At 37.7% G+C, this 16,711-nt stretch overlaps 2 pseudogenes; both read left to right on the top strand.

The window, feature by feature from the left end:
• The first annotated feature begins 205 nt into the window (after positions 1 to 205).
• LOC101832583 lies at positions 206 to 1,120 on the top strand (annotated as a pseudogene).
• A 13,665-nt stretch (positions 1,121 to 14,785) lies between these two features.
• LOC101828240 lies at positions 14,786 to 15,727 on the top strand (annotated as a pseudogene).
• The last annotated feature ends 984 nt before the right edge of the window (positions 15,728 to 16,711 follow it).

Below are 16,711 nucleotides of genomic sequence, written 5' to 3'. Positions count from 1 at the left end.
AGGAATAGAATCATCAACAGGAGGATTACTGTGATTTTTAGAAGAGGAACTCAAAAATGGTCATTCACTAAATTTTTACTCAGGCTCATCATTGTAAAAAAATAAGGAGACAGTGTTTTATGTTGAAAAGTTTCATGACCGCACAAGCACTTCAGTACAGATGTTGTTTTGACTTCTCTCTGAAACAAACCTCATATAAAGGTCAATGGGACAGAGTAACAATGTCACAGAATTTGTTTTCCTGGGTCTCACTCAAGATCCTGCTGGGCAAAAAACATTGTTTGTATTGTTTTTACTCATCTACATCATGGCAATGCTGAGAAACCTGCTCATTGCAGTGACAGTGATTGACAGCCCTTCTTTAAACGCCCCAGTGTACTTCTTTCTTGCATGTCTGTCACTCCTGGATGCTTTTTATTGCAATACAATATCACCAAATTTGAGTATAGATTTATTATATAATAAGAAGTCTATCTCCTTCAATGCTTGCATGGTCCAGCTCTTTGTAGAGCACTTATTTGGTGGTGTTGAGGTCTTCCTTCTGATATTCATGGCCTATGATTGCTATGTGGCTATCTGTAAGCCTCTGCACTATTTCACTATTATGAGTCGACAGGTTTGCATTTGCTTGTTGTTGGTAGCTGGGGTTGGAGGCCTGGTACACTCTCTGATTCAACTTCTGTCTGTGTATAAACTTTCTTTTTGTGGTCCTAATGTCATTGATCACTTTATGTGTGACATGAATCCATTATTGGGACTTGCATGCACTGACACCTACTTCCTATGTTTACTTTCATTGCCAATGGTGGAGTAATTTGTGTGGGAATTTTTACCTTTCTCTTGGTCTTCTATGGAATCATTCTAAACTCTCTTAAGACTCACAGTCAGGAAGGGAGGAATAAAGCCCTGTTCACCTGTGGCCCCCCACATCATGGTGATGATCTGCTTTTTTTGCTCCTTGTATTATGCCAGGTCTGTTTCTAACTTTCCTATTGATAAATACATTACTGTGTTTTGTACAGTTGCAAGTCCCATGACAAATCCATTGACATGCACCTTGAGAAACTCAGAGATGAAAAATTCTATAAAAAAGCTCTGGTGTAAAACGCCAACAACATAAAATATGTCTGCTTGTTGAAAGTGTTATTGGCTGTAAATTGAAAATCATGGATGAATTTTAACAAGTGACGTTGTCTTCAGCTCATGTAGGCAAGTTTTAAATTATAAAAAACCATTGAAATGAGGAAAAATTTTCACTTGAGTGTGTGATCAAGGAAGTTGTGAACCTTAGGCCACAATGGTCAACCCAAGAGAATGTTTAGAAGGTGAAAATTGTTATGGAATTTTTTCATATTATAAGTAGAAGCAGAACATAGTCAACTTGAGTTTTACGTTTGTCAGATTTTTTGAAGTAAGGCTAGATAAATGTCAATATGAGAGTGACTGGGGATGGCCACAGAACTTCCCATCCTGGTGGGAGCTAAGTGCCCCAGATCCCAGTTCTTCCTTTCCACCAAGGAGACCTGGGGACCAGCTGGTCAGGCAGGACCAGGTAAAACAGACCCTGCATCCAGGCCTGCATTCCAGTGCCTGGAAATTGCTTGGGAACTGCACAGAGCTTCCAATCCTGGCGGGAGTCAAGCAGATTCCAGGTCTTATCCTCCACCAACGAGACCAGGAAACCAGCAGATCCAGGTAAACAAGGCCCCTCATCCCAGCATGCCTTCCAGTGACTGGGGACAGCCATAGAGCTTCCCATCCCAGCAGGAGCCAAGCACCCCAGATCCCAGGTCTTCTCTTCTGCCAAGGAGACCAGGGGACCAGCTGGTCCAGTGGGTCCAGGTAAAATAGGCCCTGCATCCAGGACTGCAATTCAATGCCTGGGTATTGCCTGGGAACTGCCACAGGGTTTCCCATCCCAGCAGGAGCCACACACCCCGGAACCCAAATCTTCTCTTGTATTGCTTAAAAGTTATTTATAATTGAGGTTTAGGATGCTATCTAACATACAGTGCTTCACATGCATCCTTATATACATGTGCCTTTATATTTTGTTCCTATTGTTCCTTCTTCACTGACCACTGTTGTGTCCTATGCTGCTCCAAATGGTTCCATCTTTTTCCTCCATTATTCATCTCTTTTTGCTATTATTAAATACAGTCTACTGCACTCTCTATTTACCACCTCCCTTAAGAATTCTTCTAATAAAACATCTCAAGCTCTTCATAAAAGAAGTATTATCCAGACCCCAAATCAGCATATGGCAATATATAATGAAGATCTGGTTAGAAATTAACAAAATTGAAGCTGAACGAAAAGTACATTAAGCTTATCACCCAATGATACATTTCCTTTTATGTATGCATTTATGTTTTTTATTTCTTTTTTGATATTATAATCATAACACCTCTCCCCGTTCCTTCCTCCAAATAACCCAATAAACCCCTCCCCACTATCCCTCAAATTTATGGCATCTTAATTCATTAATTGTTACTGAATGCATATTTATGTGCATGTACATATATATTCCTAAGCATAGCCTGTTCAGTAGACATAATGTAACTTGCATTTTTATGTTTTTAGGGCAGATCGTATGGTAAAGGACAATCAATGGGTGTGCTCTTTTTTGTGGAAGACAACCTCTGTAGTTGTCAGCTTTCCTCTGTTGTCTGTAGTTCTTTGTGCAGAGGTTAGGCCTCATAGATTTTTTTCCTCTCCACTTTCACATACCCATTGATGTTTTCCTTGTTTGCTTCACATCTGGACAGTCACACTGGTGAGTATTCATGCAAGTAGCTTCTGTCATTAATAGGAGACACACTTCACAGTGAACTCCTCTGAATCTTAGAGTCCTTCCATTCCATTTTAAGCAGTGTGCTATGAACTTTAAGTGTAGAGGTGTTTTTTTAAACGAATCTTCTGGGACTGGGTTCTACTCCTCTGTATTACAATTGGTTGTGGTTTTCTGTAGTGGTCTCTTCAAAGATACAGTTCTTTAAAAAATTACCCACACATGGAATTAAGAATGTCTTCTCCAATGTAGCCACATCTCTCCAATCTACAATGGTGTCTTGCCTGAAAGATAATGCTAATTCAATGGTGGCAAAAATCAATATCTGATTTGATTTAAAGCCCACTCCACATGATAGAGCCCATACCCGATGGTGTTTGGGTGACTAAGATCCTGAGACTAGTTAGCCCAGGAATATTGGGTAAAGCCAAATACTAACTTTCTACTAAAAGAACGTAGCAATAAAATGACTTCTCATGATATTTTGCACTATACTTACGGATTAGTAATTGATCAGCTGCCATCAGAGAAGCTTCCTCTTACCCAGATGGGAACAAATACAGAAACCTGTAGGCAGACAATGTGCAGAAATTGAGAGACCTTGTTAAACTCAGCCCTAAAGGAGGTGTCTCTATCCAATCTACCCTCCCAACAGGGCTCAGGGAACATTGGGCTGTACTGGTCTGCACCAGAAGTGTCTTAGAGCTGAATGGAGAAGTGGACACATGCTCTCATCTCTAACACAAAGCAATCTCCAATTGGTAGCCACTTGCAAATGAGAAATTAAAATTTTCCAAGATAATCTTACTGGAGAAATAAACTACAATTAAGGGTAGTTCCTGTGGCTAGAAATATAGAGAAAACAAACTCAATGGCATTGTTGGAGGCTCCTTGTCTCATATTGTCATAAAAGGATTTCTTCTTTTAATTGTAAGTTTTACTTTTACATGTAGAATGTATTTAAGTGGATTGTTTTCTTTGAGATGTGTTACATACTATCATAATATATAGCTATTAATTTTTAATTATTTCAGTTTTGAAATTTCTCTTTTCATTATAATGTTTTTACTTTACTTGTCAGTTATCTGTTATTATTTTGTAATGCCTAAGTATATCTTTTTCATATGGATTATTTAGGAAAAGAATTTTATCCTAGAAAGATTTGTTAATTTCAATGTGTTCCAAGACATCTAACAATATCACCTATAATGATGCAACAGTCTAGTCCATTGGAAATAGAGACGATGTGAAGAGTTGATTATTCCTGTAAAATTACCTACATAAGTAAACTGAGAATTATTTTACTGTTCTGACAGGAAATGACCCAAGGGATTTATGAAAAGTATTATATCCATAAAGGAAGCTGCCTTAGTGTTTAGTCTTTGATATGTCACGTCGTCTTGTATCCTTTACTGCTTATTCAGTCCTGTAAGATATCTGCAACTTATGTGAAGTTGAGGAGAGATAGGCAACATTCTTTTAAATCACAAAGAAAGAGTGTAGGAATATTGTGAATGGATGAAAAGCTATAAAATTCTGACATGTATAGGGAAAACCCTATTACTGACATCTATGACTTCAGGCTTTTATGTTGCTATATGAAAGCTTTAGTGCTTAGGCAAACAGATACTGTCTTTGTCAGTCAGTAACACAAAGTACTTTTGTTATTGTTGCTTCACTATCATTGCCCAAAAGGAAATACTATGCATAGATAATTTTGTGGTTTAGAGCTACTTTATACCATCAAAACTGGGCTTGGACAAGATAATTTCCATGGATTAGGTAATTTTATACAAATATGGTTTCTTTATTTTCTGATGAAAGTATTTTCAGTAGATAAGGATGGTCAGTTACCTTTGTATTGTAAACTATGACATAATATTTAAGGATTTTTAAAAACTTTCTTCATAGGTGTATTTATATCTTATATCCAGCACTCACCCTCAGTAAAAGAGTTTCCCTACTAAAGGCAAATGCAAATATGAATTATTGAAGCTATCTGTGGATAGTAGGTGAGTATTAATATGATGTTCTAAAATGTAACCACTGTCTTAAAGACAATATTGTGGTGGTGTCTGGATTGGGAAAATTAAGGTTGAAAGACATAGAAGTTAGTTGGAATATACACAGCAAATAATTATTTTTTTGGTTTTTCGAGACAGGGATTCTCTGTATTGTCTTGGAGGGTGTCCTGGAAATCAATCTGTAGACCAGACCGTCCTCGAACTCACAGAGATCCACCTGCCTCTGCCTCCCGTGTGCTGGGATTAAAGGTGTGCGCCACCAGTGCCCAGCAGCACAGCAAATAATTTTAAGCCTGATTGGTATTTATTTTCTAATTTACTCAACATGTATCTCAATTTACATGTGTAATACTGATAATCTAATTTACCACATACTTTGTTTTAGTGGTATTTTATTTCTTATTAACAAAGAAATGTGATTATCTTAAATATTTGTATTAGATCTTTTAAAATTGTGTAATAAATCTGATGGAGCACTAAGAAAATGTACATAATATGTAGATTTTTGCTAGCAGTTTTTAAAATGATTCAAAACACATGCTAGTGGTTCTAAACAGAAGAAACATGATCAGAGAACATAGTATCTACTGTTACAGAAATTTTAAGAAATCTTAATGCAATACTGGGTTTGTAAAACTTGTAGTAAACTTTTTTTTCTAGAAATGCATCTAATTGACAGTTTAAATTAAAAGTATAGTCTTTTTTGGAATAGTCTTTTCAAATTTTTTGGAAATGTGACCTATGTAGTATACTACACAGTTTAGGGACTCTATTTTCAGTCTTCTCTTCTAATGATTTGGCTAGTCAATAGAGACTTTTCCTCGTAAAGTACTGTACTAATAGTCAATTATATCATAATGATGTGAAATAAATTGTTGGATATGGAGTACTTTAGTACTTATTACATTCAGCAGGTACACAGATTGAACATTGTTTATGACCTGAATCAGATGTTGGACATAATGATTAGGCAGCACAAACAGGATGCATCCCAGGACACTTTGAAATAAACTTCAGACTTTCTTCACATGTTCCTTATACTAGTAAATGCACATGAACAGAATCCCTCTGTTTCTAGATGAAGTACTTTATTCCAGAGGTAAATATTGACAGTACTTACCTGTAATAAGATATGAAATTCTTAAAAATATAGCTTAATCCTATGATTCAAAATGTGTTCAATAAATTTATGGTTTTTCTAACACTTATGTTTTTGCCAAAAACATATCAACAGATACTGTGATGGATTTTCTCCTTCTTCATATTGACAAGTCAACAGCATCAATAACAGCTATCATTTATCTAGATTTTAGCTGGTGCTAAACAGGGGTTTAAGAACTTTATATGATACAGAAGCACTGACAAAAACAATGATGTCACCAGCAGGAGTAGATGTTGACTGTGTCTCTACAGAGTAGGTTAGTTAGAGGCATAGGGATGCTTGTTCGTACAAGTGAATGAACCCTGAGTTTGCAACTCTCATCATATGGCTAGAAAGTTTACTTAAATATCCATTGTCCTATTCTCTGACTTTATGTATTTGTCCTGGTTTCTAGGGAAATTGCAAGTCATTCTTAAGTCACTTTAGTTAGTACAATCTATTTTCTACCTGCTGACCCTTACCCTCCCCCCAAACAATAGTAAGCCTGGGAGATTTACATGAAGGTAAACTTGAATAATTAAAAGACATTGTCAGCAGAATAGAAAGAGCTAGATCTGTACTACCACTCTTTAAATTAAAAATACATTTATTTTACATGTATGAATATTTATATTGCATGAATATACATGGGCCATGTGTATGCCTAATGCCCATGGAGAAAGCATCAGAAGAAAGCATCAGATAATCTGGAACTGGAGTCACAGGTGTTATAAGCCACCATGTCAGTACTTGAACAGAACCCTTACCTTCTGTAGAGTAACAAGTGCTCCTACTTAATGGCTATCTTTCAGCCTCTACACTAAAGTCTTGTAGGTCTCTGGCCAGAAATGATTCTGTAATCCTTGTATTTCTCTCAATTTCTGCATGAAATTTAAGAAACATTTGTAATTAAATTTAGAACATGACTGAGACAGTTGCCTTCCCATAATTAGTGTACGCTAGTCTCTTTAATATGCTCATCTTGGAAATCTTTACCAACAATTTTAACTTGAGCATTCTCTACTCAGGATAAAAAAATCTCAGTTCCCTATAAATCTGATTTCAGTTTTTATTTTCTCATGTTTCATTGACAGTTCATTCCAAGTGATCTAAAAACATTAAAATGTAACTGATGTGGTACTTGCTTGTATGAGTTTAAAATGCTCTGTTAAACCATACATGATCAAAACTGGGCATCAAAATTGAATCCCAGTAGAAGGCAAAGGTGAAATGAACAGAATTTTGTCTATTTGGAGCATCCAAGGAGTCATATGAAGTAACTGATAGAGATATAAATGGGCTAAGTAATTTATTAATTATAGATGATGTTTAAATCCAAACTTCATAAAATTCAATGAAAGAGACTTGAAAACTGGAAGTTCTTCAAGATATGGTGGTCAATATTTAATACCAAAATCTAAAAGCAATGAGCTGAATGGTTGTAGAGATCATGATTACATTTTGAAGATAAATGAATCAAACACATCCATCCAGACAAAGACTATTAATGAATACATTGATGATCTATTCATATTCTAGAGATAAGATTCCTCAAAAATAGGAGCCTTCTCACGGCATTTTTTGCTGGTCATTGTGCTAAAAAGTGATGTTTTAAACAGGAAAAATGTGGTATAGAACTTCACTAACATTTTTCTTTAATGTTGTTCTTATAATTAACTTTTCTTTATTATTATTTTTTTATTTTCCATTTTAAATTTAGATAAGAAACAAGGTTGCTTCACAAGTCAGTTCGAGGTCCCTCTCCCTTTACCTCCCCTCCTCCCGTGCCCTCCCCCATCCCCCCCCGTTATCCCCTCATTCCCCCAGGGAGGGTGAGGCCCTCCATGGGGGTGTCCATAGTCTGTCATTTCATATAGGGCAGGGCCTAGACCCTTCCACAAGAGTTCAGGATGAGAGTGCACCTCACATTGTTCTATGGGAGTCCAGAGTCCGTGTGTATACTTGGGATGGGTACTGATCTGCTGTCCAAGGCTCAATAGATTACCTAGGCCTCCTCACTGACACCCAGATTTAGGGGGTCTTGATCAGTCCCATGCTGGATTCCCAGGCTGATGCCTGGGATTCAAGAGTTAACCTTTGTCTGGTCAGCTGTTTCTGGGGGTTAAACCAGCCCAGTCTTAATCCCTTTGATCATCAGTCCTCCCTCTCTGATACTGGCTTTCTTGAGTTCAGCTCAGTACTTAACCAGCCACTAAATGAAGTTTCTGTTTCCCAGACTCTCTGGCCATAGGATTGTAGGCTGGCACTCCCCAGATCTATGTCTAAAATCCATATATTAGAGAGTACATGCCATGTTTCTCTTTTTGTGACTGGGTTACCTCACTCAGGATGGTTTCTTCTAGTGTCATCCATTTGCCTGCAAATCTCAGGATTCCATTGTTTTTTTTCTGCTGAATAGTTCTCCATTGTGTAGATATACCACATTTTCTCTATCCACTCTTCGGGTGAGGGACATCTAGGTTGCTTCCAAGTTCGGGCTATTACAAATAAAGCTGCTATGAACATAGTGGAACAGACATCTTTGTTATATGAATGGGCATCTTTTGGATATATGCCTAAGAGTGGAGTTGCTGGGTCTTGTGGTAGGTTTATTCCCATTTTTCTGAGGAATCTCCATACTGCTTTCCAAAGTGGCTGAACCAGTTGGCACTCCCACTAGCAATGGAGGAGTGTCCCCCTTTCACCACATCCTCTCCAGCATAAATTGTCATTGGTGTTTTTGATTTTAGCCATTCTGACAGGAGTGAGATGGTATCTCAGAGTTGCTTTGATTTGCATTTCCCGGATGGCTAAGGATGTTGAGCACTTTCTCAAGTGCCTCTCAGCCATTTTAGACTCCTCTATTGAAAACTCTCTATTTAGTTCTGCAGCCCACTTCTTAATTGGGTCCTTTGCTGTTTTGGAGACTTGCTTCTTGAGTTCTTTGTAAATTTTGGAGATCAACCCTCTGTCAGATGTGGGATTAGTGAATATTTTTTCCCATTCTGTGGGCTGCCTTTTTGTCTTGCTGACTGTGTCCTTTGCCTTACATAAGCTTCTCAGTTTCAGTAGGTCCCATTTATTAATTGTTGATCTCACTGTCTGTGCTACTGGTGTTATGTTCAGGAAGCTGTCTCCTGTACCAATTCCTTCAAGGGTACCACCCACTTTCTCTTCTAAGAGGTTCAGTGTGGCTAGATTTATGTTGAGGTCTTTGATCCATTTGGACTTAAGTTTTGTGCATGGCGATAAACATGGATCGATCCGCATTCTTCTACATGCCAGTCTCCAATTATGCCAGCACCATTTGTTGAAGATGCTTTCTTTATTCCATTGTATATTTTTAGCTTCTTTGTCAAAGATCAGATGTTCATACGTGTGTGGGTTAATACCCGGATTTTCAATTCGATTCCATTGGTCTGCCTGTCTATTTTTGTGCCAATACCAAGCTGTTTTCAGGACTATATCTCTATAATAGAGCTTGAGGTCAGGGATAGTGATGCCTCCGGACGTTGCCTTGTTGAACAGGGTTGTTTTGGCTATCCTGGGTCTTTTGTTTTTCCATACAAAATTGATTATTGTTCTTTCAAGGTCTGTGAAGAATTGTGCTGGGATTTTAATGGGGATAGCATTGAATCTGTAGATTGCTTTTGGCAGGATTGCCATTTTTACTGCATTGATCCTACCTATCCAAGAGCATGGGAGATCTTTCCATTTTCTGAGGGCTTCTTTAATTTCTTTCTTTAAAGATTCAAAGTTCTTACGATACAGGTCTTTCACTTGTTTGGTTAGCGTTACCCGAAGGTATTTTATGTTGTTTGTGGCAATTGTAAAGGGTGATGTTTCTCTGATTTCTCTTTCAGCCCTTTTATCATCTGTATATCGTAGGGCTACTGACTTTCTTGAGTTGATCTTGTAACCTGCCACTTTGCTGAAGGTGTTAGTCAGCTGTAAGAGTTCCCTGGTAGAGTTCTTTGGGTCATTGATGTAAACTATCATATCGTCTGCAAACAGTGAAAGTTTGACTTCTTCCTTCCCAATTTGTATCTCCTTGATCCCCCTTTGTTGTCGTATGGCAATAGCTAGAACTTCAAGTACCATGTTGAAAAGGTATGGAGAGAGTGGACAGCCTTGTTTTGTTCCTGATTTTAGAGGAATTGCATTGAGTTTCTGTCCATTTAGTTTGATGTTGGCTGTTGGTTTACTGTATATGGCTTTTATTATGTTTAAGTATGTCCCTGTTATCCCAGATCTCTCCAAGACCTTTATCATGAAGGGGTGTTGGATTTTGTCAAAGGCTTTTTCTGCATCTAGTGAGATGATCATGTGATTTTTGTTTTTCAGCTTGTTTATATGGTGGATTACGTTGATGTATTTTCGTATGTTAAACCATCCCTGCATCCCTGGGATGAAACCTACTTGATCGTGGTGAATGATTGTTTTGATGTGTTCTTGGATCCGATTTGCCAGTATTTTATTGAGTATTTTTGCGTCAATGTTCATGAGGGATATTGGTCTGAAGTTCTCTTTCTTGGTTGTATCTTTGTGTGGCTTGGGGATCAAGGTTATTGAAGCCTCATAGAAAGAGTTTGGCAAAGACCCTTCTGCTTCTATTGTGTGGAACACTTTGAGAAGAATTGGTATAAGCTGTTCTTTGAATTTGTGGTAGAATTCTGCACTGAGGCCATCTGGACCTGGACTTTTTTTGGTTGGGAGACTTTTGATGACAGCTTCTATTTCCATAGGGGTTATAGGTCTATTTAAATTGCTTATCTGTTCTTGATTTAGTTTTGGCAAATGATAGCTGTCCAGGAAGTCGTCCATTTCCTTTAAATTTTCGAATTTTGAGGAGTACAGGTTTTCAAAGTATGACCTAATGATTCTCTGGATTTCCTCAGAGTCTGTTGTTATGTCCCCCTTTTCATTTCTGATTTTGTTAATTTGCGTGTTCACTCACTGCTGTTTGGTAAGTTTGGACAAAGGTTTGTCTATCTTGTTGATTTTCTCAAAGAACCAACTCTTCGTTGCATTGATTCTTTGTATTGTTTTCCTGGTTTCTACTTTGTTGATTTCAGCCCTCAATTTGATTATTTCCTGGCATCTACTCCTCCTGGGGGAGTTTGCTTCTTTGTGTTCGAGAGCTTTTAGCTGTGATGTTAATTCTCTGGTATAACTGTTTTCCTGTTTCTTCATGTGAGCACTTAGTGCTATGAACTTCCCCCGTAGCACTGCTTTCAAAGTGTCCCATAGGTTTGGGTATGTTGTGTCTTCATTCTCATTGAATTCGAGGAAGTCTTTAATTTTTTTTATTTCCTCTTTGACCCAGGGATGGTGCAGTTGAGCATTATTCAATTTCCATGAGTTTGTAGGTTTTCTGCAATTTGTGTTGTTGTTGAATTCTAATTTTAAGGCATGGTGGTCTGATAAGATGCATGGAGTTATTCCAATGTTTTTGTAGCTGCTGAGGTTTGATATGTTGCCAAGTATGTGGACGATTTTTGAGAAGGTTCCATGTGGTGTTGAGAAGAAGGTATATTCTTTTTTATGTGGATGAAATGTTCTATAGATATCTGTTAATCCCAGTTGGGTCATTACTTCTATTAGACCCTTTGCTTCTTTGTTGAATGTCTGTCTGGTATTCTTGTCTAGTGGTGAGAGTGGTGTGTTGAAATCTCCCACTATAACTGTGTGGGGCTTTAGATGAGATTTAAGTTCTAATAATGTTTCTTTAACGAATGTGGATGCCTTTGTATTGGGGGCATAGATGCTCAGGATAGACACTTCATCTTGGTGGGTTTCACCTGTGATGAGTATGTAATGACCTCCTTCATCTCTTTTGATTGATTTTATTTTAAAGTCTAGTTTGTTAGATATTAGGATTGCTACCCCTGCTTGTTTCTTGGGTCCATTTGATTGAAAAATTTTTTCCCAACCTTTAACTCTCAAGTAATGTCTGTCTTTGAGGGTGAGGTGTGTTTCTTGTATGCAGCAGTAGGAAGGGTTCTGTCTTCGAATCCATTCTGCTAGTCTGTGTCTTTTTATGGGTGAGTTAAGGCCGTTAATATTGAGGGATATTAATGACCATTGATTGCTCATCCTTCTTCGATTTGCGATGGTTGTTGTTGGTGGAATTATGGGTGGAATTTCACCCCTTTGTTCTTTTGGCTGTTGGTAGAGAGGGATTCTCTAATGCTTATGTTTTTCTGGTTGTAGTTAGCTTCCTTGGGTTGGAGTTTTCCTTCCAAAATTTTCTGTAGGGCTGGGTTAGTGGACACATATTGGTTGAATCTAGTTTTGTCATGGAATATCTTGTTTTCTCCGTCTATAGTGATTGAGAGCTTTGCCGGGTATAGTAGTCTGGGCTGGCATCCGTGGTCTCTTAGTGTAGGTAGAATATCTATCCAGGACCTTCTGGCTTTCAGAGTTTCCATGGAGAAATCAGGTGTAATTCTGATAGGTCTGCCTTTACATGTTACTTGACCTTTTTCCTTAGCTGCTCTTAATATTCTTTCTTTATTCTGTATGTTTGGGGTCTTGATTGTTATGTGGCGAGGGAATTTTTTTTTTGTGGTCCACTCTATTTGGTGTTCTGTAGGCTTCTTGTACCTTCATTGGCATGTCTTTCTTAAGGTTGGGAAAGTTTTCTTCTATGATTTTGTTGAATATGCCTTCTGCCCCTTTGGGTGGATTTCTTCTCCTTCTTCTATACCTATTATTCTTAGGTTTGGTCTTTTCATGGTGTCCCATAATTCCTGGATGTTTTGTGTTAAGGATTTGTTGGATTTAAGGTTTTCTTTGGTTGATAAATCCATTTCTCCTAATGTATCTTCAACACTTGAGATTCTCTCTTCCATCTCTTCTATTCTGTTGGTAATGCTTGTATTGGTAGTGCCTGACTGTTTGTCCAGGTTTTCTATTTTCTGCCTTTCTTCAGATTGTGTTTTTTTTTAGTGTCTCTATTTCAGTTTTCAACCCTTGCAGCGTTTGCATTGCTTCTTGCAATTTTCTGTTTATCTGTTCGTCCATTTGTTGCCTTTTATGATTTTTTTGGTTTGTTCTTTCTTCCATTTCTTGCATTTTTTGGTTTGCTTTTTGTTCCATTTCTTGGATTTTGTGCTTTGTTTCTTCTTCCATTTCCTGCCTTTTTTGGTTTGTTTCTTCCTCCATTTTTTTCATTTTTTGCTTTGTTTTTTCTACCATTTCCTTCCTTTTTTGGTATGTTTCTTCTTCTAATTCTTGCATTTTTTGCTTTGCTTTTTCTTCCATTTCTTGCATTTTTTGCTTCTTTTCTTCTTCCATTTCGTGCCTTTTTTGGTTTGTTTTTTCTTCCAATTCTTGCATTTTTTGGTTTGTTTTTTCTTCCATTTCTTGCATTTTTTGGTTTGTTTTTTCTTCCATTTCTTTGAGGGATTTTCCAATATCCTCTTTTAGGGCCTCTATCATTTTCATGAAAGTGCTTTTAAGGTCGTTCTCTTCTGCTTCCTTCGCGTTAGAATATTGGGGTCTTGCTGGTGTGGAGTCTCTAGAATCTGGCGGTGTCATATTTGTTTTTCTGTTGCTGACTGTGTTTTTGTATTGTCTCTTTCCCATCTCTTCTTCTAGTGGGTGCAGAAAGAGCCCCTTCCTGGTCTGGGGACCAGAGTTCCCTTTTGGTGGGTGCTAGTAAGTCCGGTAATCTGGTGGTTCTTCTATACCTTGTCCAAATGCTGGTCCGTGGGTGGAGAAGAAGAACAGGAATCTGGGGCGCTTAGCCTCCTACCTGGTCCCCTGGACCCTATGCTGGGTCCTGTTGTACCTGATCCGGAACAGCTACTCCCCTGGTCTCCCTGGCTCCTCTAGTTTCCTGGTCTGTTTGGTGGGAGAGAAGATCTGGAGTCTGGGGTGCTTGGCTCCCGCCGGGATTGGGAGCTCTGTGCAGTTCCCAGGTGATCTGCAGGCTCTGGAACACAGGCCGGGAAGCCGGCCTGTTTACCTGATGATGCCAGAGGGACAGCTACTTCCCTGTACTCCCAGCCTCCTCTAGTTTCCTGGACTCGTTGGTGAGAGAGAAGATCTGGAGTCTGGGGTGCTTGGCTCCCGCCGGGATTGGGAGCTCTGTGCAGTTCCCAGGTGATCTGCAGGCTCTGGAACACAGGCCGGGAAGCAGGCCTGTTTACCTGATGATGCCAGAGGGACAGCTACTCTCTTATAATTAACTTTTACATTATACTTTTTAATGGACAAAGTGATAGACATCATGGCATCTTCACACATATGAACCTTTATAATTTTATTGCATTTGTTTTCATTTTTGGCCTTTCCCACTTCAGTTGCTTCTTTTGCTTTCTCCCATTTGTTCCTACTTTTTTGCCATACCATACAGTGTCTGTTAAAATTTGTCACTTGACATAAGGTCCCCTTTAACAATGCATCTTATGGTTTAATAAAATAAGAACAATCAAACCCCAAAGCAATATGTGGTGAAAAGATAATTACTGGCAGAATGGTTGAAATGAAGAGAACAATACATAGGTTGATCAAGTTAGTGGTTCTTGGAGAATAAGAATGTCAATGCAGATAAAACCCTAACTAAACTTGTCACTGCCCCTTGACATATGACATTATATTTTCATTCTCAACAAAATCTCTTAAGGAAAGGAGCTAACATAGGATTGCTGGGCTCATTGGGAAAAAAGCTAGAAATGATTATTAAATTAATACTTCAGGTTAATCCATGGAACAGATAATGATGTGGTATAGGCCATAGTGAACTGATGGTCATGATCATAACACCATGGAAAGATCTGATCAATACCTTTAGTCAACAAAACAGCACTTCTAAAAGGCTTAATGGGACGGGTAACCAATATCACAGTTTGTTCTTCTTGGCTTCACTCAGGACTCTGCTGGGCAAAAAGCATTATTTGTTATGTTTTTACTCATCTATATTGTGACAATAGTGGGTAACCTGGTCATTGTGGGGACAATCATTGCTAGCCCCTCCTTAGGAACCCCAATGTACTTCTTCCTTGCCTATCTGCCACTTCTGGATGCTGTTTATTCCACTACTATTTCACTGAAGATGATGGTAGACTTGCTGTGTGATAGAAAGACCATTTCCTTTCCAGCTTGCATGAGTCAGCTCTTTTTAGAACACCTACTTGGTGGTGCTGAGGTATTTCTTCTGGTGGTGATGGCCTATGATCGTTATGTGGCCATCTGCAAACCATTGCATTATTTGATCATCATGAATCGGCGGTTTTGCTTCCTCCTGTTGGTGGTGTCCTGGACTGGAGGCCTTGCACATTCTGTGGCTCAACTTCTCTTTGTATACAACCTGCCCTTCTGTGGTACCAATGTCCTTGACCATTTTATCTGTGACATGTACCCATTATTAGGAATTGCATGTATAGATACATACTTCATTGGAGTCATGTAGTTTCCAATGGTGGAGCAATATGTATTTTAGTCTTTATAATTCTCATAATCTCCTACAGAATCAACCTACGATCTCTTAAGACTCACAGTCAGGAAGGGAGGCACAAAGCCCTATCCACCTGCAGCTCCCACATCATGGTGATTGTCCTCTTTTTTGTTCCCTGTATTTTCATGTATGTTAGACCTGTTTACAACTTTTCTATTGATAAATCCGTTACTGTTTTTTATATAATTACCACTCCTATTTTGAACCCTTTAATATATGCCTTAAGAAATTCAGAGATGAAAAAGTCTATGGAAAACCTATTCTGCAAAGTTTTATCTACAGATAGAATAAGAATGTCTTCTTACTGAATGTTCTAGTAGTTCTAAGGTAAGTAAGGAGCAATAAGTTGTAAGCAGGGATTATGGAACTAATTCAATGTATCTATACTGTTGATTTTCTTAGAAAAAAATCCATAAGAAACAAAATATCACAAATAATCAAGTCTATGGCCATACCACCCTGAATATGATTGACATCATCTCAGATTAAAAACAATTTAATGAATGATTTCTGGAATATTAATAAAGGATATAAGGCTTAGTCTATTAAAGGAAAATTTATGCTTAGTGAATTATATTTTTCTTATATAAAAATATGTGTTAAAATAAAGTGATTCGTTTCTTTTGTGCAGTGAAGAAAAGACATTTTTTCTGCATATCACCATTCATGCTGATTCCAGATACATTCCTGGAATCAATGAGATTCTTAGAAATTGATTGGCCAATTACTCTGTCAATAAAGCTGATTACATAGCTACATGCTTATTGTTTTAGGCTTGCTATTTCTGCTTACTTCATTGTCTTTTTCTAGTTTATGTTACTTGGCCAGCAGATGTAATTTGTTTAATAACACGAACAATGGACAGTTTTGTTAGATGGTCTATTGTTCATGATATCCTAATTTCTAGCCATGGAAAAACTCATAAAGCCAAATTGTAAGTATATTTTTATTATGCTTAATAGTCAATAATGCATTTAATCTTTCCTGTTAAAGACTAAGTATTTTTTATTGTTTTAGCCATGATATTGAAGAAAACATAATATTTCCTAAAAATTGTAATACATTTCTACTATTTTCTGACAAATTTTAAAATTATTTATTTTGGTATAGTCAATAGTTCGCATATTAATTTATAAAAAACCAGTTTCTCAGTCTGAAGTTAACTTGGAGAATCATAAAAATATTACAAACAAATACCTTTTCATTGTGCTATGGAAACTTATGCTTTACAGGAGTTTTACTTGTACTGGTATCTTATTTTGAAATAAATGTTGATGTTATAAGTAAACACA

The sequence above is a fragment of the Mesocricetus auratus genome, unplaced genomic scaffold, assembly GCF_017639785.1.
Source record: "Mesocricetus auratus isolate SY011 unplaced genomic scaffold, BCM_Maur_2.0 Super-Scaffold_100004, whole genome shotgun sequence".
NCBI lineage: Eukaryota > Metazoa > Chordata > Mammalia > Rodentia > Cricetidae > Mesocricetus > Mesocricetus auratus.
This window is presented reverse-complemented; position numbering and strand designations above follow the sequence as displayed.